The sequence below is a fragment of the Rattus norvegicus genome, chromosome 13, assembly GCF_021556685.1.
Source record: "Rattus norvegicus strain SHRSP/BbbUtx chromosome 13, alternate assembly SHRSP_T2T, whole genome shotgun sequence".
Classification (NCBI taxonomy): Eukaryota; Metazoa; Chordata; class Mammalia; order Rodentia; family Muridae; genus Rattus; species Rattus norvegicus.
In genome coordinates, this window is record NC_141546.1 from 40,516,258 (window position 1) to 40,539,336 (window position 23,079).

The 23,079-nt window shown below is 43.3% G+C and overlaps 1 protein-coding gene across 5 annotated transcripts in view; it reads right to left on the minus strand.

Moving 5' to 3' along the window:
- Nckap5 (NCK-associated protein 5) overlaps window positions 1-23,079 on the minus strand; it is a 901,285-nt gene that overhangs the window by 587,178 nt on the left and 291,028 nt on the right. The window lies entirely within an intron of this gene.

A 23,079-nucleotide genomic window follows, 5' to 3' on the forward strand; every position in this document is an offset into this window, starting at 1 on the left:
GAAAGAAAGAGAGAGGGGGGGGGAGGGAGAGGGAGAGGGAGAGGGAGAGGGAGAGGGAGAGGGAGAGGGAGAGGGAGAGGGAGAGGGAGGGGGAAAGAAAAGAAAAAGAAAAAAGGGGGAGAAAGAGGGCTCCATTATTCCAGCAAGCTCCTAGCTCCCTCCACACCCCCACTCCTAACACTGCCTGGGTGGAACAAATTTTACTAATGAGCTAACCAAACAGGTTCCTTAACCTTATGATGGAGCTGACCAGGAGGCTACTGTGTACAGCTATCCAAAAGATTGTTAACAGGCAAGGAAGAGCTGGAACTAACAGCCCCAAGTGCATTTGGAAGCAATAGGTATGTCTGAGGAAGGGCTGGGTGGAACTGGCAAAAACACCTACCTTTTGGCCCCTGCTGGCATTTCTGGAATGAAAGGGAAATCCACTTGGGGCAAGAAAATGTTGGACTCAGTTGAGACTCATTTTTCCTTAAAAGAATTCTCATAAATTCCCATTTTCTCATGAAAACGATCCTTTCCAGGAAATGTTGTTTTATTAGCAAATACGACTTCTAAGATGAGGGTTTCACAAACCTAATAGTTTCTTCGTTGGGAGAGGTATTCTTACTAATAATATCCTTTGATTTATTTCAATATAATACTTTAGCATAAGCACATAAATTTGTGCTGGGTGATAGACACGTGGATTACCTCGAGAGTTATTTTTCTTTCTTTTAAGCCTAATAAAAAAATAATAGTATTCCCAGAGGCACACAAAAAAGTCGTGAAGCATGAAAGAATATAGAGAGAGGGATTATACCTCATTTTGTATATTTATTTCAAGTTCTGGGAAACATTCAATTACCTGGAATGACCAAGTTTGTTGAAGAAATAACTTGATAGATAAAGAAATCACCAGTGGAAAAGTTGAAAAGAAAAGAAAAATTAAGCCATTTATTCATAAAGGTACAAAACAGCTAAAAAAAAAAAAAGTAAATCTACCTAACTTTGAAAATGGAATAGGGTTTTAAATTAGAGTCTAGGTCATTCCCTTGCTTGATACTGTACTGGAAAAATGCATACAAGCTCCACTAAGCACCCACCCACTCATCTGGTCAGAGGCTGTGTTCCTGCTCAGTTTATTACGGCCCTGTGGCACTTACCACAGTGTCACGCAGCTCTGTGGATATTGAAGGCTCCAACTCGTGATTCTCAAGTTAGTATTCAAAATGACAAACAGAACTTCTGAGTAAGGTGGGTTTCCGCCTTAAAGTGGATACTGTAAGTGACGGTTAAAGACTGATGTCATGCAAGGAAGCTTTCCTAATATTTGTTTCTTTTGAGTCATTGTGCATGTGTTTATGTGTGCATGATATACATGTGTCTTACGTGTGTGAGAGTGTATCTGCCATGGAGAGTGTAGGGTGGTCAGAGGACAACTGCAGGTATCAATTCCTGCCTTCCATCTAGTTTGAGACGGGGTCTTTGTTGCTCATTACTAGGAACAGCAGGCTATCTGGCTTGTGAGCTTTTGGGGGCTCTCCTGTACCTGCCTCTCATCTGATGGGATTTCAGACATGTACTTGGAATATACCTAAGTACACGTATATGCACGCACTCTCTCTCTCTCTCTCTCTCTCTCTCTCTCTCTCTCACACACACACACACACACACACACACACACACACACACACACACACTGATCTTGTGTAGCTTTCATTCCGGAGAGGAGGGTGTTCACAAGGACAGAGTAGAGGAACGTAGCTTCTGCTAGAAGGTAAGGGGAGCTGCAGAATAAGAAGAGTGGGGTGAGCCGACATAGAGCGTGGGCAGCACAGGATGAACGAAGACTGTGTAGTGGTTAATGAGGGAGTTTTCACTTGTGTTGATGGCTTATCGGGAACAGCTTAGAAGCATCATCACCCCGTGCTCTCAGTGAAATTACCCATCCAAATCAATACATGCAAAGCCACTAAGTAAAACACTGATGGGTGTTCACTTTCGGAAAACGCCTCCACCATCAGTGCCCTGTTGCATTTGTAAATTGCAAGTAGAATAATTCCACTAGACAAGGGAAGAGTCTTAGCTGCTGTGAAAGACGAACGCAAGAAGTACAGAGCAAATACTTTTCCAATGATTCGGGGAAAGTCATGTTCTAGCACCAGCAAGATGGGTCAGTGGGTAAAGGCACTTGCTACCCAAACTGAAGGCCTGAGCTTAATCTCTGAGACCCCTGATGGGAGGAGAGAACTGACCCCTGAACGCTGGCCTCTGACTCTTGAGCCTTGCCATATGCCTATTTACATATATACATATGGGAAGGGAAGGAAGGAGAGGTGGGGGAGGGAGGGAAGGAGGAAAGGAAGAAGGTGAGGGACAGAGAGGGGACAGGCAAAGTGAAACAGGTAAGTTATCTAAGTAGGGCTTCTCTTCTAGAGAAGGAAGCAAACGGAGAAGCAGATGAAAGACAGTAGACGCAAAGCAGAGGTATGAGCAGGGCTCAGAACAGCCTAGCACATGTCCACTCGGTGTGTACAGGTGAAAAACACAGCTGCAGCCAGGAAGATGGGAGGATGTGCTATAACCAAGTGCGACCAGAGAGAGTGGGTCACTCCTGAAAAATTAACACCTAAGAAGTGTATCTGGGGGAAAGCCAGCCAAATCTAAATAAGGCTAGGGCCATGCAACATGACGAAGATTATTTTACTAGGAAATAAAAATACTATGATTATCAATCAAATGGCCCTTATCTTCCAAAGACATGTGTTAAACTATTTGTTTAGGGCAATATGTGATGATGTCTAACACTCATTTTGGAAAACGTAAGTAAAACAAAGGTTTTTCTTTTGAAATCTTGGATCACACATGCTAAGTCTACACGTCAGATATGGCACGGTGTCCAACCCACGTGTGCAGCACTCTCCAACCGAATCATGCGATTCTCAGCAACACATTTTTGAGTACATGGTAGGTGTTTGCTGATTTTTAATTGTGGGGAGAACAGTGCTCTGTTACTATGGTCTTTGAACTTTTCCGTACATTTGAGAATGTTCTCAATAAAAAATATACCAATAAAAAAGGAATCAATAACTACTTATAAGGGAGTTAAGGACATTTTAAACATGGTGTCTTTAAGTACAAATTTTCAGGTTGAACTACAGTAGAAATGGAGAAAATTTAATAATTTCAATGTATGTTCTAGAAATAAAACTGAAAATTAGTGCTTAAAGGTCATGGCAGACTTCTAAAAGGTATACTTTAGGAGACAGAAAAAAAAGAGAGAGAACTCAGTCTAATAAAGGAGAACATAAGCACTGATTCAAGATCGATCAAACACATCTCGTTAAATAAATTTAACTAAGTGAAATCAATATGCAAGGAATAAAATAAGACAACAAAATCAAGGCTGCAATGGGGTTCAAAAAATAGTAAGACTGCTTCACAATGAACAGCCTCCTGACGATAAATTTTAAAAACAGGCAATGGGCATCATCTTAAAATGAAAATGTGATTAGAGCCATAGGACCACAGAATCTTGAAGAATTAAAGACTGAACTGTTGGTTTGAAAGTAGTGTTCCTGGAAAAGCATATCCTGCCTCTGAATGAGACATGCTCAGGTAATGTATTTAGAGAAGCCCTATGGGCTGGAGAAGAAGAGCACTGGCCCTTTAAGACAGAGACACGCTGACCAGACCCACAAGGCAACCCCAAGGCACCCCACCTGATCCCAAGCATACCAAAAAGAACCTCCTCCTTCCATTACGATGTATCTTCATTTCATGCATGAGTATTTGTCTGCACATGTATATGTATACGAGCACTGCATGCATGTCTAGTACCTGAGGAGGCCAGAAGAGGGCATGGCACTCCTGGAACTGGAATCACAGACAGTGGTGGGCCACCATGTTGGTGCTGAGAATCAAACCTATATCTTCAGCAAGAGCAGCCAACGCTCTTACCCACGGGAACCACCTCCCCAACCCCGAACTTACTTCTTTCATTAATGAAGTAGAAGTAACAATTTAAGCCAATATTTAAGAGAGACAGGAATAAATTGAGAGTCACGAGGATATGAACTGGGTAACTGCCTTTCAGCCCAACTGTAGCCCATTCAGGAGTAAACGTTTTGTTCCTGTTAAGGAATCCATTGATATAACAGGCCATATTAATAAATCACCATCGCTTCACTCAAAGAGGGACACACTTGACACATGTGACTCAATCATAGACAAATCCAGGGCTCTCCTAAACTCCACAAGTGTGGAACATTTTATTAGAACCAGTAGTAGGGAAAAGCGTAAGAATGGGAGAAATATGAAAAGTCTTTTCAGAGGAGGTACTAGAATGCCCAGGAAAATGACAGAAATCAATGGTAAACTTAATTCAGTGAGGTTTAGAGTCTTGAAATGTAAACGACGGAAGTTGTCCTGAGACGGAGATGGCCTGAGGTCTGCCTTTGGCAAATATTTGCATTGTCAGCAGAGAACCTGAAATATCTGGGGAAAACTGTAAGTAGAAATGCAGAAAACCTGGGAGGGAGGCTTCAAATCCCGGCCAGGCAAATGGGAGCTGTGCGCTGCTGCTGTGAGGAGTGACCCAACATTATTGGGATGTGCCTTCCACGTCACTATGGAAAATCAACCCAGTTACAACAGAAGCAATAGCCAGGCTGGGCCAGTGAGACGGCTCAGGGGAGAAAGGACCCTTGCTGCTAAGTCTGCTGTGTACCTGTAACACTGGCACTGGGACCCTGGAGCCCCACAGCCAACCTTACTGAAAATGGCAAATGCCAGTTCAGCGAGAGACCTGAGTGAAAAAAAATCAGATGGAAAGAAATAGAAGACACCCAAAGTCAGCCTCTGACTCCATACACTTGTGTGCAGATACACCCTTTCACACACATATACTTATACAACACACACACACACACACACACACACACACACACACACACACACACACAAGCATTTTCATTGACAATCTATTGAGAAGTGATCTGGGGGGACTGGAAAGATGACCCAGTAGGGCTAAGTATTTGCTGCTCTTCCAGAGGACCTGAGTCCTGAGTTCAGTTCCCAGCACCTGCATCAGGTGGATCATAAGCTTTAACTGTAGCTTGAAGAAATCCAATGTCCTCTTCTGGTCTCCATGTGCATTGCACTCACAAACACACACACACACAGAGACATTCATGAATATGCATGGTTGAGAATAAGATATATCTTTTTTTAAGTTACTCTTTTCAATGGCATGTTAGAAACAAAGACATGCATGAAAATACCAGCTGAACCTTATTATCTTTTGAACCTACAAAAAGCTCTAACAAGTGGCTCCTGAGTTATTTACAAAAACAAACAAACAAAAAATGACTTCCAAAATATCGAAAAAACTCTGAAACAGGAACCAAGGTATCTAGCTACAGCTATCACTGGAAAAACAAATTCTCTTATAAATTGGATACAAAGGTCCATGTATACAGTTCAGTAGGTAAAGGATCATGCTGCCAGGAATGATAACCGGTGCCCAATTCCAGGGGCCTAGAAGGTGAAAGAGATTCCCAAAATGTATCTTCTGATTTCCACATGTGTGCCATGGCATGAATGTGCTAATACAGACGCATGTAAAAGTAAATAAGTAAATGAACAAATAAGGGCAAAAAATAACGTAAGAAACAAATTTTGTAGGTCACTGGAGACTTTTTAAAACAATTCATAAAATTGGGTCTAGACTCACAATGTTGTGAATGTGGTACTTTAACTCCAGCTGTTGCTGAAACACTATTATTCAAATAAATGTACCCTTGCTTCCTAGGACTTCCCTCTCGGTTTTGACTTCACAATTCCTCTATAGAGGTTAGATGGTAAGAGGCCATCTGCTATGCAAACTTTGCTGGGCAGCTTCTATTCACACTGCTCAGTGACAGTATTTATAGTAGAGACTATGGAGGAAAAACCTCTTCTACAGCAAGTGCCACACAGCTTATTAATTCAGATATCTCAAATGTGATGGTCTAATGCAGTATTTTGCGACTCTTTCTATCTTTGTTTCCCTCGCTAGTCTTTCATAAGGAAATTCGATTTTCTAGGTAATGTGGAGTGTGTCTGTAGCTGTGACTCAGGTCTCCTGCCTTCAGCAAAGCTGAAAGCAAGATTCCACTCAACCTCTGCACACATTACAGCTGGGGTCAGCCGGGCAGACCGCCGGTTTATAATTATTGTTTTGAAAGAAATGAGAAATGCAGTGCGATTAATTACCGTTCCTTGCAGACATTTGGGAAAAAAAGAATTAAAACGTCCCTGCATGCCTAGCCTACCATCATTCCATTCTTTTTCTACCCTTCAGTTTTTCAAGACCGGGTTTCTCTGTGCAGTGTGCACCTCTGGCTGTTCTAGAACTTGCTCTATAGACTAGGCTGGCCTTGAACTCAGAGATCCACCTGCCTCTGCCTCCCTAGCGCTGAGATTAAAGGCATGTGCCACCACCACCAGGCTTCATTACACACACACACACACACACACACACACACACACACACACATTCCTGGTACCCCAGGAGTCATAAGATCCATTAGAACTTGAGCTATGGATTGTGAGCTACCACACGGGGCACTGAGAACAAAACCTGGGTCCTCAGAAAGAGGGAAAGTGCTCTTAACCACTGATCCAACTCTCCAACTCCATTATTAATTCTTAAATATAATACACTTGTTAGTATTATTTTAGCCAACATTTGAGTGTGCTTGTGTGTGTACTTGAGTGTGTGCATTCACGTGGTGGAAGGTGAACCAAGTGTAGGCCAGAGGTGAATGTCTAGTGTTTTCTTCACCTTATTTTTTGAGATCGGTTATATCAATGAACCTGTAGCTCACCAAAAAGTATAGACTAACTGCTCAACGAGCCCCAGGGATCCTCTAGCTTCTGCCTCCCAGTGCTAGGATTAAAGCCAGCAGTCTGGCTTGCATGCATGGGTTCTCAAAGGTCCATACTCAGGCCCTCGATTTGCGTAGCCAAGGACTTTACTGACATATGCCAAGCCCAAACATCATTTATTAATCAAATAGTACATCAAGTACCATGTCAGGTTATTAAATAAGAAGTTGATAGTTCCTAAGCAAAACATTTTCATGTCCCTAGTTTTTTTTTTTTTTTTTTTTTTGGTTCTTTTTTTTTTTCCGGAGCTGGGGACCGAACCCAGGGCCTTGCGCTTCCTAGGTAAGCGCTCTACCACTGAGCTAAATCCCCAGCCCCATGTCCCTAGTTTTTAATAACGTATTATTAACATTACTATCATAGCTTTAACCATCAAATTGGGGAGCCTAGAATCACATAGAAAAATCTCAATTGAGTAAGTGACTTTATCAGATTTGTTTGTATGTAGGTCTGTGGGGAATTGTCTTCATTGATATTTTAAGTAGGAGCCCCCAAGCCCACTGTAGGCAGCACCATTTCCCAGACAGGTGGTCCTTAACTATATAAGAAGGGTGGCTTATATGGATGTCTCCTGAGAGACTCTGCCAGAGCCTTACTGATACAGATTAAGATGCTTGCAGCTGACCATCAGACTGAGCACGGGGACCCCAATGGAGGAGTTAGAGAAAGGACTGAAGGAGCCAAAGGGGTTTGCAACCCCATAGGAAGCACAACAATATCAACCAACCAGACTCCCCAGAGCTCCCAGGGACTAAACCGCCAACCAAAGAGTACACATAAGGAACCCATGGCTCCAGCCACATAGATAGCAGAGGATGGCCTTGTCTGGCATCAATAGGAGGAGAAACCCTTGGTCCTGTGAAGGCTCTTTTCCCCAGTGCAGAGCAGTGCCAGGGAGTAGGTGGATGGGGAGGGGAACATCCTCATAGAGGCAGGGGGAGGGAGGATGGGAGAGGGGGGAACTGGGAAAGGGGATAGCATCTGAAATGTAAATACAAAAACTGCCCAATAAAAAAGGAAAGGGTGCTTAGCAGGATCCTGCCAGAGAACCAGCAAGCAGTGTTACTGCCTCAATTTCCTTTCCGGCTCCCTGCAGTTGTGGACCCTTTCCTGGGAGTAGAAGCCAAAATAGCCCTTCCCTTTCCTAAGTTGCTCTTGGTCAATTGTGTTTCATCACACAACAGAGAAGAAGAGAAGAAATACCTTCTGGACTTCGCACTATTCACATTCAGATCTCCTCAAATGGTTTCTTGAAGTTTATGCATATATAAGCATATAGAATATATATGTTTAAATGCACATATATGTGAGGTGTCTCCATCTCTATAATCAGAGGAACAACCTGAGGGTAGAGAAAGAGAAAACTTCCCTCGTGCATTCTCATGATTTTATTTTTTGCCCAAATTCCTTGAAATTAGAACTCGGATTAGTGTCCACACTTGCTTGAATAGCCATCATGTTAGGGTACTAGGACACATTGAAAATAAATTTGCACTTATGGAGTTTAGAATTCATACCTTTACCCAAAGTGGGTGGAGCATTCTTAACCTTCCAACAGCCTGTAGAAGGCATAGACCTTATAAAAATAACAAACATAGACATGTTTTCACTCTCTGAAGGAATTCTACAGAGATCTTATTTCCCTCGTGATTTTTAACCAACAATTTACAGGTTTGGCACGTTAATGTTTTTAACATTGACTTCAGGAAAAAATATGATATGGAGAAGTAACTATCCAATTTCTGATTGGATTTAAGACCTGATCCATAGGATAGAACTCATGCCTGGTACTGGAAACTCATGGATGGGTGGGTCACAGGCCTTATAGAAGAAGATAATTCTATTTTTTAATGGATATAGCTTTAGGACACCTTCTAAATATTTATCATTATACCCAAGGATTAGCACTATCCTTCAGGAAACAACAGACAATACAAAGACATGCAACTATTCAAAGTACATAAAATAAGAAACTGTGGCGTGCTCTGTCCTACATGAAACACCTGAATCGCACACACACAAGCACACGCACACGCACACGCACATGCACATGCACAGGCACATGCACACGCACATGCACACTAGACGTTTCCTTGGAAAGATAGTTACGTCAAATGATGTTTTGCTGGGGCACATAGGTAAAAGGATGTCTTGCTAAAACGGACACTTGAAAGAATGATTTCCTGAAGCAGACACAGGGGAAAGGATTTTTTTGACACAGTAGACATGTGAAAGAATGTGTGATGAAGGAGTGTAAATATGACCCCACAGACAGTGGGAGACAAGCACTGAGCATTTTGTTTGGTTTGCTCCACCTCACTATTCTTCGCTAAGGACAGGCATGTATTGGTTCACCTTACATAGTGTTGTTGAGCTCAACCCACGGTAATGCTGCCATTGAGAGAAACTCACCCAAGAACGATGAGGTTCCTGAGGCAGGACAGCTTGACACTTCCCTAGCCACACCTCAGACCAGTTGGTGAGCCTTGTAGTTTCTTCAGGATTGAACTACTACGGCTGGTTTGTGCCCATTGTCTGCCTGTCAAAAGGACTGGACTGTAGCTATTGGTTCATGTGTGATGTCTGGCTGTCTAGAGGACTGCTCTGCAGCTGCTGAGTCGTATTTGGTGCTTGCCAAGGGACTGAACTGCTGACAAACAAGATCAAGCTCACCTCCAAAAGACTGTTGCTAAACAGGTCCACTTCCCCCATATCCTAGGAACTTTTTCTCTTCCACTAACTTTGCCCGGTGGTGGGTTAGGGGAGAGATTGAACACTTATTAAAAGTAGGCTGCAAAAAATTATGCCAACACGCACACACACACACACACACACACACACACACCACATACACACACACCACATACACACACACCACGCACACACACCACACACACACACCACATACACACACCACATACACACACCACACACACACACACACCACACACACACACCACACACACACCACACACACACACACCACACACACACACCACATACATACACACACACACACCACACACACACCACATACACACACACACACACACACACACACACGAGTTGAGGGGAGGGTGGGGAGCACACCCATAATGATAGAGTCAGAGACAGAGAGCTCAGAAAATTTCATGGAAGAAAAGTGGAAGGGTTGCAAGACCCAGAAGGACTTCTGAGGAACATTGTTTTACAGACATGACAGAGGACAGGGCCACTGTACATGTGAACTCCCAACAGATATGGTCACCTGCACAAGACTTACATAAGACCAAGCCAGTCATAACTCCGGCATGGATTCAGAGTGGAAGAGGAACTACTGGCAACTGATAGCTACTGGGGGAGGTAGAGACAGTTTTCTTTTGAGATTCAGCATCCAGTGGGCTGCCCATGCTCATGCCCATGTCAATAGCCCACTCTCACACTAGCAGCACAAATTTGAGTCAGTGGCTGAAACAAAGGTAACATGAAGTTGGGAAGAAGACAGTTGGGGATCTGAGAGGAGTTGGCAAGGAGACACAGGCTGTGGATATGATGAAAATACATTGTTTACATGTTCAAGAATAAGAATAAATATGCAGGATAAAAGGACACTAGAAAATATATCATATCATAATTTGCTTTATATAGAGAGACAGTGGAGCTGGGTAGATGGTTCAATGAAGTGTTTGCCATGCAAGCAGGAAGAAGTCTGGAGTTTAACTGCAAAAAATCGTATAAAATATAAAGAGGGCAGTGTCCCCAGAACTGGCGAGACAAAAGAAAGGAAACTTCCAAAGGTTTTTGGATGGGTAGTCTCAATTATTTGGAAGGCTTCGAGCCAATAAGGGCAAGGCAAAAAGCACCTTAAATAGTCCTTTGGCCTCCACATCAATGTGCACACACCCACAATCCACCCTCACAGAGATAGAAATCAGATTATAATAAGAAGCAGGGCCAACAAAGCTACATTCTGATGGAGCTGAGTGTCGCCTTGGGTTTCCTTGTCTACCCTGTTGTGCTGAAGTCCCTGGACCAGGCAAGCAGTTCTGATTTATTAAATTGAAGGAAGTATAATAAAATAAAATACCTTCATCTAATCACTGCTAAACGCTTTCAAAGCGTACACTAATTTCACTTACTGGTATACTGCTTCCCAGTAAGTATGGGGTCTGGAGTTCATTCTGCATCGTCACAAAAAGAAAGTCAACAGAAAAAAACTTCAAGTCCAATGTCACAAGGTAACTATGAAGTCTCAGTTTTTGAAATACAATTTACAATCTTAATGTAGTATAAAATAAAAACTTACATGCTATTTTCTCCAATAATTTAGTTTTCATTCACTTTACATCCTAATCACAGTCCCCTCCCTCCTCTCCTCCCAGATCCACCCTTACAAGTCCCTTACCCCTTTGCCCTCTCCCCTGCTCCTCAGAGGAGGGGGAGCTCCCCCTTGGATACTACCCAACTCTGGGACATCTGGTCCCAGTAGGGTCAGGCACAGCCCTTCCCACGGAGGTTCAACCAAGCCATTCAATAGGGAGAAGGGGATCTAATAGCAGGCAACAGAGTCAGAGACAGACCTGCTCCACTTGTTATAAGACCCAAATGAAGACCAAGCTGCACATTTGATATAAATTACACCTGCCTTCTAACAGACTATTGTAGCTGCCTTTAGGGTACGATTAATAAGCTAAGTAGTTGTGACAAATGGTCACATGTGTACTGCACATATGGCCAGAGTCACAATGTGGTCCCCACCAGAAAATATTTGCTAGCCACACAGAAGTATTTCTCTCATATAAATTATTATATATATAAATTATTATAAGTACTACCAACTTCATACCTCTAAAACACTATTGCCAGTGGAGCCTCCCTAATCCAGAAATCTAGATGGGATTCCAAAGTGTAAGTAAGGTCATGACTTGACTCCATTTGGTGAGTCAATCCAAACATGGGTGCAGTAGAGGTACAGCATAGAGCTGGGGGAACAGATGACTGGTAAAGTGCCTTCCGTACAGACAGAAGGACATGAGTCCCAGCCCCCAAGCCTATGTGGGAAACCAGCTGTGGGATCACAAGCTTGAAATCCAAGACATGAAAGATGGAGGCAACCAGAGGATCCCTCAGGCTTAGTGCCAGGCAGGCTAGACTTCTTGGTGAGTTCCAGTCCAGTGAGAGACTGTCTCAAAACAACAAGTGGACACATGAGAAATGGCATACAAGGCTTTCCCCTGACCTCTATATGTACAAGATATGTACATAAATGTGTACATTCATGTACACCAGATATATACATATATATACATATATGTATATATATATATGTGTGTATGTATACACACACACACATGTGAATACACATGCAAGCATTAAAAGTATGTGCAGCTTCTGCCTATAGCCTGTATTTGAAACAGACAGGATCTTTGTGTCTTGACTCAGATCCTATCCCAAGGCATCTGATTTTATAGACATAAATGTTCCAAAATCTGAAATAGTTGTACAACCAAAGCACTGGTTCTTCACTGACGAGCCGTTCTCGCCAACTGGTGAGCTTAAGCTTCAGTGAGAGACCATATCTCAAACCCTAATGTGGAGAGTGACTGAGGAAGACCCCTGATGGTGGCCTCTGCACAGACACTGTGCTGGTTCTAGTGAGAACGCCCCCATGGACTCATATATTTGAATAACTCATGGCCAGCTGGTAGAACTGTATGAGAAGAATTAGAAGGTGTGGCCTTATTAGAAAAGATGTGTCACTGAGGGTGGCTTTGAGGATTCAAAAACCCACACCATTCCTGGTTAGCACTCTCTCTCTCTCTCTCTCTCTCTCTCTCTCTCTCTCTCTCTCTCTCTCTCTCTCTCTCTCTCCCTGCTTGTGGATCAGATGTAAGCTCTCAACTGCTGTTTCAGCACCATGCCTGCCTGCGTGCCTCTATGCTCCCCACCATGATGGTTACAGAATCGCCCTCTGAAACTGTGATCCCCATAAACTGCCTCTTGTCATAATTGCCTAATGCCTGGTGTCTTGTCACAGCAATAGAAAAGTAACTAAGATAAACACACAATACAATCTTAAAGGAGCTCTGATGCAACATGATGGGGAGGGATGAGGAGGAGGATGCCATGAAAAACAGGATATGCTCATATGTAGCCATGAACATGGATAGGAGTGCCCAGTTAGAGGATGTATGAGAGACTTTTTCTTAAAAAAATAAAAATAAAAATGAGAAAAGACCAATCAACATAGATGTTTCTCAAAGAACTAGAAATGGATCTTTCCCATGATCCAGTTCTACTCCTGAGTATTCCTCCAAGGGGCTATATCACAGAGATCCACGCATGGCAGTATATACTGAAGTATTGTTCCCAACAACTAAACCACTGATCATGGTAACTGGGTTAGATCCACACAACGGAAGAAGACTACCCCTATAAGTTATCATCAGAACTTCACAATATGCTGCAACTTCTGCACATTCTACACACACACACACACAAACACACACACACACACACACACACACACACACTCACCATACTATATCACTACATATCACAAAATAAATCAAATTAGAAAAAGACTGAATCTTTATACTAATTCTAAATACACACATTAAACATAAAATACAGGAACCACGAGTGAGTCCAGTGTTGTCCCTTTGTCCCTCTGTTCTTAAGAAGTAAGTGGCATCCAACACTGTCAGCAGACATGAAAAGGCACCGCACACCCCAACATGTCTAATTGAAGGGTCAGAGCATCTAGCTTGTCTGTATTTAGACCAAATCCAAGGACGCTCTCCCCACAGTGCAGGGATTAAGTTGATGGAGCTCATTAGCCAATCAGAGGTAGGAGAAGCTAGAAACAGGAATAGATTTAAATGGCTTATATAAACTAATGACAGGTCCATCACAACTAATGAGTGAAAACAGTATGTGTGGATCACGCTATGAGGGTTTGAAGTCGACCTCAAAGAGCTCTGGCTTTGCCAACACTGTCAGACAGAGATGGCGGGTGGTAACCATAACCGTACTCCCTGGAAATTCTCATGTCCGTGTAGGAAAATCTTCAGACACCATATCATGTGATGTTACACACTGGGGTTTTGGACAAGGTCTAGAAAATGGATATTTAAAGCATGCTGAAAGGGACTGGATATAGATCTCTCCTGAAAGACACATCCAGAGCATGTCCAATACAGAGGTCAATGCTAGCAGCAAACCACTGAACTGAGAACAGGACCCCCTCTGGGGGAATTAGAGGAAGGATTGAAGGAGCTGAAGGAGCTTGCAACCCCATAAGAACAACAATGTCAACCAACCAGAGTTTCCAGTGACTAAACCACTACCAAAAGACTATACATGGACTGACCCAGGGCTCCAATCCCATACGTAGCAGAGAATAGCCTTGTTGGGGCACCAGTGGAAGGGGAGGCCCTTGGTCCTGCCAAGGTTGGACCCCCAGTGCAAGGTGGGTGGATGGGGGAGGGAGGTAAGGGGGGTGGATGGGGGGAATACCCGTATGGGGGAGGGGGTGTGGATGGGGGCTTATGGACAGGAAACCAGGAAAGGGAATATCATTTGAAATGTAAGTAAAGAAATATATCTAATAAAAAAAAAGAAAAAAAGGAATCCTGCACTAAAAGAAGAAGGAGGAGGAGGAGGAGAAAAAGAAAGAGGAAGAGGAGGAAGGAGAGGAGAAGGAGAATCAAGTCACCAGGGTCGAGGAAATGGCTCAGTGAGTTAAATAACTGGTACACAAGCAGAAGGACATGAACTCAGATCCCCAGAACCCACATTTAAAAGCCAGGCCCAGGGATGCCAACTTGTAGCTCCAGGACTGGTACAGCAGACTTAGAGAGATCCCTGAGCTTATCAACCACACAGCAAGCCAAAATGCCAAGTCCTAGTCAGTGCCTTAAAAACAAGTAAATGAACAAAGTACATTAACAAATAACTAAATAAGATGGAGGTCGATACTGAAAACTACATGATGCTAATCTCTGGCCCATACATGGATGCAGAGGCAATCATACACCCCCAAGGCAGGCTTTGGCTACATAATAACACAGGCAAACTCTAACACATCCTGTTCTCACAGCGAGGCATGAGAAACATTTCTCAGTTCTAACTGTGGGGTAGCTTCAGGTGTCTACAAGCTGACGAGGAAGTCTGCACAAAGAAGTTGGCAAGCTTGTCTCCACCGAATGCTCAGACGAGAAACAGGAATCCTCCCAGACACCCTGAATCCGTAAAGCTTTTGTGGTTTGTCTGTCAACACGCGAACTTCAACATGGCAATTTCAGATTCTCTTCTCACTGCATTACGGCAGGTGCTTATGTCACTTCTCTGTCTGTAGCACAGGGTTCCCAGTCCATTATGGGATATATATGTCTAGCTGTATGTTCTTAGTAAACTATTTCATTTGTTCAGAAGTGTTAGACAATCTTTATATTAAATCTGGTTATCAAAAACCCAGGAAGGAGGCTGGCAATATATCAGTGAAGTGCTTCAGGCCTCAGGACAGGACTGAGATTCCAAAAGCCAGGGAGCTGGAGACAGGCAGACCTCTGGGGCTCACTGGCCAACTACCTTATCTGAAATGACAAACTCTAGGCTATTGAGAGACCCAGATCCAAAAATATAAAATGGAAAATGGCGGAGGAAGATGCCCAACACTCAACCTTGACCTCTGACCTCCACTCTATAAATTCACTTGAACACACACACACACACACACACACACACACACACACACACACACACACTGCATTCATATTAGACACAAATACTTGTATAAAAAGCCTGGTTATGTTATCTACTTACCCAAATCTTCCCAGACTTTCTTAGCTGACCTCCCTTCCTTCATGTTTTTCTTGCTAAGAACCCATCAACTATTGCTACCAAAGCTTAGCTAATGTCTTCTCTATGAGAATATTAGGAAGGGGCAGACGCTTGCAGTCATTGAACTGAGAACTGGGTTCTTTTTAGAGGAGTTAGAGAGAGAACTAAAGGAGCTGAAGGGGTTTGCAACCTCCTAAGAACAACAATGCCAACCAACCAGAGCTCCCAGGGACTAAACCACCATCCAAAGAGTACACATGGACAGACCCATGGCTCCAGCTAAGTATGTAGCAGAGGATGGCCTTGTTGGGCATTGAAGGGAGGAGAAGCCCTTTGTTCTGCCAAGGCTTGACCACCCCGGATGCAGTGTAGGGCAATGTCAAGGAGGGAAGGGGTAGATTGATGGGTGAGGGAACACCCTCATAGAAGAAGGGGGAGGGGATAGGGGATTTATGGACAAGAAACTGGGAAAGGGGATAACATTTGAAATGTAAATATATAAATAATTCAATAAAAATGTGAATAAAAACAAACAAACAAAGTGTAAGCCAAATAAAGGCTTTCCTCCCTGAAAAAAGAAAAGAAAAATATTAGGATACCTGCCTCTGACAACAGCCCTGGTTAATTAATGTGCTCTAATATCTAACAATGCTTTCTAGAAAAAAAAAAACACCTATACTGTATCTACCTCATAGCCTTTATCACCGTGAAAAAGACAAAGGCATGATTTTAAAAAGATATTCCTTTCTGCGTTCTAAATCTTATCTTTGCACCTACAGATAAGGCTAGTATGACTCCTCATCAAAGAATCCTCTCTTTACAGCAAATGGAAAACATCGCAGAAAATTAAAACTAGACACAACGCAGAGGTCAACAGATCCTGGGGAGCCCAGTCTCAAAAAAAATACATCGACATCACTGCTCCTGTATCAGTGTCTCAGAGAACCTTGCAGAAGAAGTAGTATAGGAAAGAGTGTAGGAGTCAGAATACCAGGATGTCTGCCGTGAAACAGTTTGTCCTGGAAACGGGTGTGTAAAGGAGACTGTAGAAATGTCGATCTCAAAGAACTGTTGACATGGAGAGCAAAATTCCATGCGTCCCACACCCAGACAAAAGACTACAGGCAACGAATGACTGGGAGTAGACGAGCCCCTTAACTGCTTCACCAAATGCAGAAAGGTTAGCCCTGAAACCAAAGACACACAAACAAAACCAGACCGATTGGCTGTGTGTGTGTGTGTGTGTGTGTGTGTGTGTGTGTGTGTGTGTGTGTGTGTGCATACACATTACCACATACATCTATAAGTATGTAACCATAATGACAAAACAGAGGCTATGAACTTGAGAGTGGGGAAACATGGGAGAGCCTCAAGGGAAGGCAGCTGGGAAGGAACTGGAAGTAGGAAAGGGTGGGGGAAGTAATGTGCTTCTGTTTCAATTTACAACATATTTAAGAAGCTATATTTTATGGCTTATGTGTGTACATTCAAGTTCAGGTGTAGATGTGTGCACCGGTGCCTATGAAGACAGAAGAGAACGTTAGGTCTCTTGGAGCTGAAGTTGCAAGCTTTCATCAGCCAGATATGTGTGCTGGGAACTGAGCTCAGGTTCTCTGAAACAGTACTGCGTGCTGTTAGCCACTGAGCCATCGCTCTGGCTCAGAAGGAAAGCTGAAGTCATGTTTAACTGTAAGCCAGTTATGAACATTATTTTCAAATGCTGACGTCATAATTAGATGGACAAAGAAAACCCCCTGCTTCTGAGCTGGGGTTGGGGGTGGCTGATTTCTATAGTACAGTGGTGAGTTACCAGAGTCAGGGAAAAAAATAAACCTTCTCCATAAATAATGTAATTAATGTGCCAGAAATAAACTTCCTGTGGATTGGGGATGGGGACACAAGGAAAAGGCAGTGGAATTTGATTTTGTTTTTAAAAGAACCAGAGTTTCTGAATTCATGGCTTCCTCTAGGCATGTCTTGTTTTATAAAATGTCTGACCCTTCACTGTGGAAACTGGAAGAATTTCAAAGCAAATTACAATCGTACACAGCTAAAAAGGCCCAGCTCTACCCTCTGCCTTCAGCACAGTCTTCCGTTCTCCCAAGCCGGGCTCTAGACACATCCTGTGTTAGAAGCATCGCCTAGCACTCACCATCCTGAGATTCCTGAACACTGGGCCAGGAAATGCTCAGTTAGCAACTGTTCCTTTCAGTAACATTCTAAGACTTATTACCCCCTCATCACCCACCCCCCCCGGAAGGCCAGAGAATTTGTCCAACCAAGTTCTAGCGACACAAAGCGTGCCCATCCCCGTGTTAATATTAATTCCGAGGTGAACTCTTACCCACAAAGTAAATCCTTGGCTTTAGAGAGAAGAAGCCCTGAAAGGGTAAAAAAAGAAGCAGGCAATTTACAAGGAGGGTTAGTGGGGGAAATGGATTTTTCTAAATTTAAAACACCCCCTGCCCTTTCTTGAAATAATGATTTATATTCTTGGAGTCCACAAGAGAGTAATTGGATATGTGTGACTCACGCTGGAATCTTAGGTATTTTGCCTATAGGCTATTAACAATTAGTACCACTGAGGGAAGACTCATAAAGTTAGAAAAACAAGCCTATCGCCCAGGATGGCTAAAAGTGGACATGTAATCTGTTCATAAGGAAATCTATCATACTTATATTACAACCACGGATACTAAGACTGGAACCAGAGCTAGCGTGAAGCCCAGTGGTAAGGTGTTTGTCTTTGCAGCACATGGGAAGCCCTCGGATGATCCCAAGTGCCAGAGCAACACCATAACAACAGGAAAAGGAAACTGAGGAATCAGAGTTGTCAGTCGGTGGACATCATTAAGTGGGGTCAGGCGGGTAAGTTGTGTGACAGAACTCAGAGGCCTTTGGAAACTGAAGATGGAGGAAAATATTAAACGTCTTGGGTTAAAGTGTTCTGAAGGCCTGGTGAGATGACTCTGCTTGGAAATGCTTGCAGGGTAAGCATGCAGATGTGTGATCTGCCTGGAACCATATTTAAAAGCCAGGTGGAGCATGCATGCCTGTAATCGGCACCAAGGAAGCAGAACCAGGAGAACTCCTAGAGGTAGCCAGGTGCCTAACAGAATCAATGAGCTACAGCTTCAATGAGAGACTATCTCAAAAATTACTTCAGAAGACAGCTAGCATGAACTTCTGATATGTTAGCACACACATGTGTACATACACACATATGTACACACACACACACACAGAGGAGGAATAGAGGGGGAAGAGAGGGAGGATGGTATGAGTAAAATAGAACAGATATACACATAGTTTTTTATGGCAGCATTAGGGGGTAAAAAAACAGGTTGCTGGGTTTTTAAGATTTACTTTTATTATTGTGTGTGTGTGTGTGTGTGTGAGAGAGAGAGAGAGAGAGAGAGAGAGAGAGAGAGAGAGAGAGAGAGAGAATCTGTGTGAGCATGTCCATAGAAGCCAGAAGAGGATGCGAGATCTAGAGTTACAAAAAGCTATGAGCCACCGAATGTGAATACACCATATGAACAGCTAGCACTCTTTCCCTGAAGCATCTCCCCAACCAGCAGTAGGAGGAGGATCATACGGACTCCCTTCTATGCATGAAGGCCATAGGGACTCCCTTCTATGCTGACCCAAAGGCAATCACTCAGGTTTCCCTTTGACAGTCCTCCCTCAAGGATGTCCTTCTCTATGGTAAATGGTAATATGTTGAAACCCCACTTCAGATCCTGTCATCAAGTTATAACTTACTTAGTGCTGTCCTTTCTCCCCTTCAAAACTGACACTACAGGTTAAGTTAGTCTGGGACCATGGTTATATGGCAAGCATAAGAACATGAGTCCAGTCTCCAGCAGTCATGTAATAAAAACAAATAATTATAATAATAAACTAGGCATGAGAGTGCATGCCTGTAATGTCATTGATGTGGAGCAGAGACAGGCAGGTCCATGGGCTAAGTAGGCAGTCAGCCAAGCTTGGTTGGCAAACTGCAGGCTCTCAAGTTTGCAGGGTCCAGAACAGATAACAGAAATAAATAACCCCGATACAATCTAAACAGTGAGCATACCACATAATACTCACCATTTCCATTTCAAAGAAAAGGTCACATAGTGTATGAGATGTGACCTGAACACCTGTTGCATGTTATTGGTCGTTGCTTCATGTAACGGAAAAGTAAGACCAGGTGCTAATAATATTTGCCAAATCCAAGCTAAGGTATATGGGATAATTTCATTCTGGAGTTTTGAAAAGATATGTCTCTCCACATATGTATGTGATATACATTTATAACACACACACACATACATACACACACACACACACACACACACACACACACACGCAGGATATAATCTCGAGGTTGAGAGCCCATATAAGACATGGGGTCAAGGAACTTGGGGTGATCTTTGAAGGATGGCTGGGACTCGCTGATTTCCAGTATGGAGACCAGTAAGAAAGGATGTGAGAATGCAAAAAGTGAGTGAACTGGAGGAGGGCAGGGTGAAGAGAGCACAGTTAAAAAGAGAAAGTTAAGATTCTCAGGGCCACCTCATCCTGCTCTGAAAATGTTTGCTTCTGCTAGAAATCCCCCAAAAATTTCTTTGATAAGTTAATCTTGTGAGACGTTAGAAAGACCTGAAGGACTTAGGGCTGGAGAGAAGGCTCTGCAATGAGACTACTGTAGGAGCAGGAAGACCTGAATTTAGATCCCCACGACCCACATGAAAGCCAAGCATAGGCACACGCACCTGTAACCTAGCACTGGACGGCATGCAAGTGGGACTACTATGGTTTGCAAGTCAACCGTCTAAGTCCAAGTACAATGAGAGATTTTGTCTCAAAAAAATAGATGTAGTGTGGGAGTACTGGTGGAAACACCTGATACTGTCCTCTAGCTGTCACATGTGAACCTGTGACCACACACACTCTCATACATACATACATACACACACACACACACACACACACACACACACTCAGACGTAAGCAGTCATGTAGGAACACAGGTCTCATCAGGGGACATCCGTAGGTATCAGGTGATTTTCCAAGGTCACCCATTTCCGTTTTTTTCTGGAAATAGAAACATGAAACAGCTGAAGGGGAGAAAGGCATATTTCAGCTAGGCATGGCTTTGAATACGCTTTAAACAATATCTTGAAGCCAATGTTTCCTAAAGCAAACACATTACTGTGTGTGTGTGTGTGTGTGTGTGTGTGTGTGTGTACCAAATTGGGAACTTGGCACTCATTCGTGACATCAAAGAATTTCCCTCTCATCTCCTGCAGCTCACTCCACTCACGTTTATTTCTTCCTCTCCCTTTATTCTCTCGACACAGGACCCGTTCCACCAAGAATGGCTTGAAACTCACTGGATAGCTAAGACTTATCTTGAACTTGCAGTCCTCTGGCCTTTGTGTCCTGTGGGATTGCAGGCAGACATCCGTCTGTCAGTCTATGAGGTGCTGGAACTAGACCCCAGGACCTCTGTGCAGAATAGACAAACACCCTATTCACTGAGCCACCTCTCCAGACCCTCACTCCATCGAATCAAATAATGCAAGAGAATTGGTCTAGGTTAAAACATAGGCTTCCGATTAGCCAGTGAGTCTCAACTTCTAGAAGACACAGAAGGCTCAGTATCAGACAGTGCAGTCTCCCTGCATAGGGACTTAACCTCAGTATGACTGCTTGTTATGTCCAGAGACTGACTTTTGTTGTACCATGCTGTGCTCAAAGATCCTGTACAAGCTTAAACATTGTTCATTACAAAGGTTTCCTGGAAAACCTTTAAGGTGGCGCAGGACTCTGACCTCACTCTGTAGCCCACTGCTGGCTACAGTGCTGTTTGATTTCCCCTGGAATGCTCAGGCCAAGAGACAGCCAGGGAGTCAGAATTTCAAACCAGGGAGGCTTATGAACACAGAAGCTGCTTTCAAGAGAGGAAACTGCCACTGCCAACGCTTAGTGGTTTTCTGTATCTCAAGTTTCTCTTTGGCTTCTACTGACCTATCCAGGTGACTGGCAAAAAAATATAAAAATAGATTAACACTTCTAAACTGTTTTGATTTGTCTGAGGGTTCTGTAAGATCCCTTACCACTGTATTACAATGCGATGATTACTAAGCTCAGGGCTGGAGCCTGCAAGATTCTTGATAATTCAGGCAGCACATCACATGCTGGAGTCCACGTTTATGACGTGCCATTATTGGGTATCTGGACAAAGTGTTGCTTGAGAAGAAAGCAGGTGTGGGTCCACATAAAGCACCTTGGGTGGTATTGGTCCATGAATTCAGCCACACTTTGTAACCTAAACCAACCCTCCAGTCGATCTAGAAGCTTCTGCTCTGACACCTTAAGTGTCCTCTATCAACAACTGAGCAAATGGACTCACTTCTTTGTGATCTTTGACCCAGATCATTTCTCCAGGGTTATTTATGAGGTCAAGCTGTACACTGGGGCACAGTACAATCTCTGGAGGAAAGGAATTCTGTTTTGCACTTTCTCTTCCTGAGAGATTCAAATACACCTCTCCTAGATCCTCGGGTAAAAGTGAAAACCAAAACAATTGTCTCGGGTCTCTGTGCATGGAAAAGCTCTGGACAAACGGAAGGAAAGAAAGCTTCCTTCCCTTAGGGCGAGGGGTTGACTGAGTGGGGGAAAGTGCTTGCAGTACAAGTTGAAGAACCTGACTTAGAATCCACAGTGTTCATGTGAAAGCTGAGCATGGAGGAGCATGCACCTGTGTCTCCAGCCCCTGAATGCAGAGACAGGGGGATTCCTGGGGTTCTAGGACTAGCCAGTCTAGCCTAAGCAGCAAACTTCAGATTTAGTGAGACCCAGTCTCAATAAAACCGATGGAAGCCTACTAATAAAACACCCACTGTCAACTGATAGTCTCCATGTGTGCACACACACCTGAGGACCCCTGGACACAGCCCTCTTATACACCCCCCACACCAAAGTGACTCCTTCCAAGGTCATGTAGCCTACACAGGAATATGCACAACTAGATCTTAACAGTATTTTTTTTTAAAAAAAAATATCACTCCTATATTCATGAGCAAAAGAAATAATAACAATAAAATAAAACCAACAATTGTGAACTTTTCATTAAAATTAAACAAAAATCCATTCTAATTTACCCATTTCGTGTCTCTTTCTAAATTAAAAGGGACACTTTATCATCTTTTACTGCGTGCACACTGTGGAGCTTGTCAATGCATTTATATCAACAGGGCCATCCTGCTTGGAGGGTTTCTTTCGACTGCACGGGGAATGTTTGTAATCTTTGTTTTCCCATATAAATCTACAAGATGCCTTTTCCTTGGG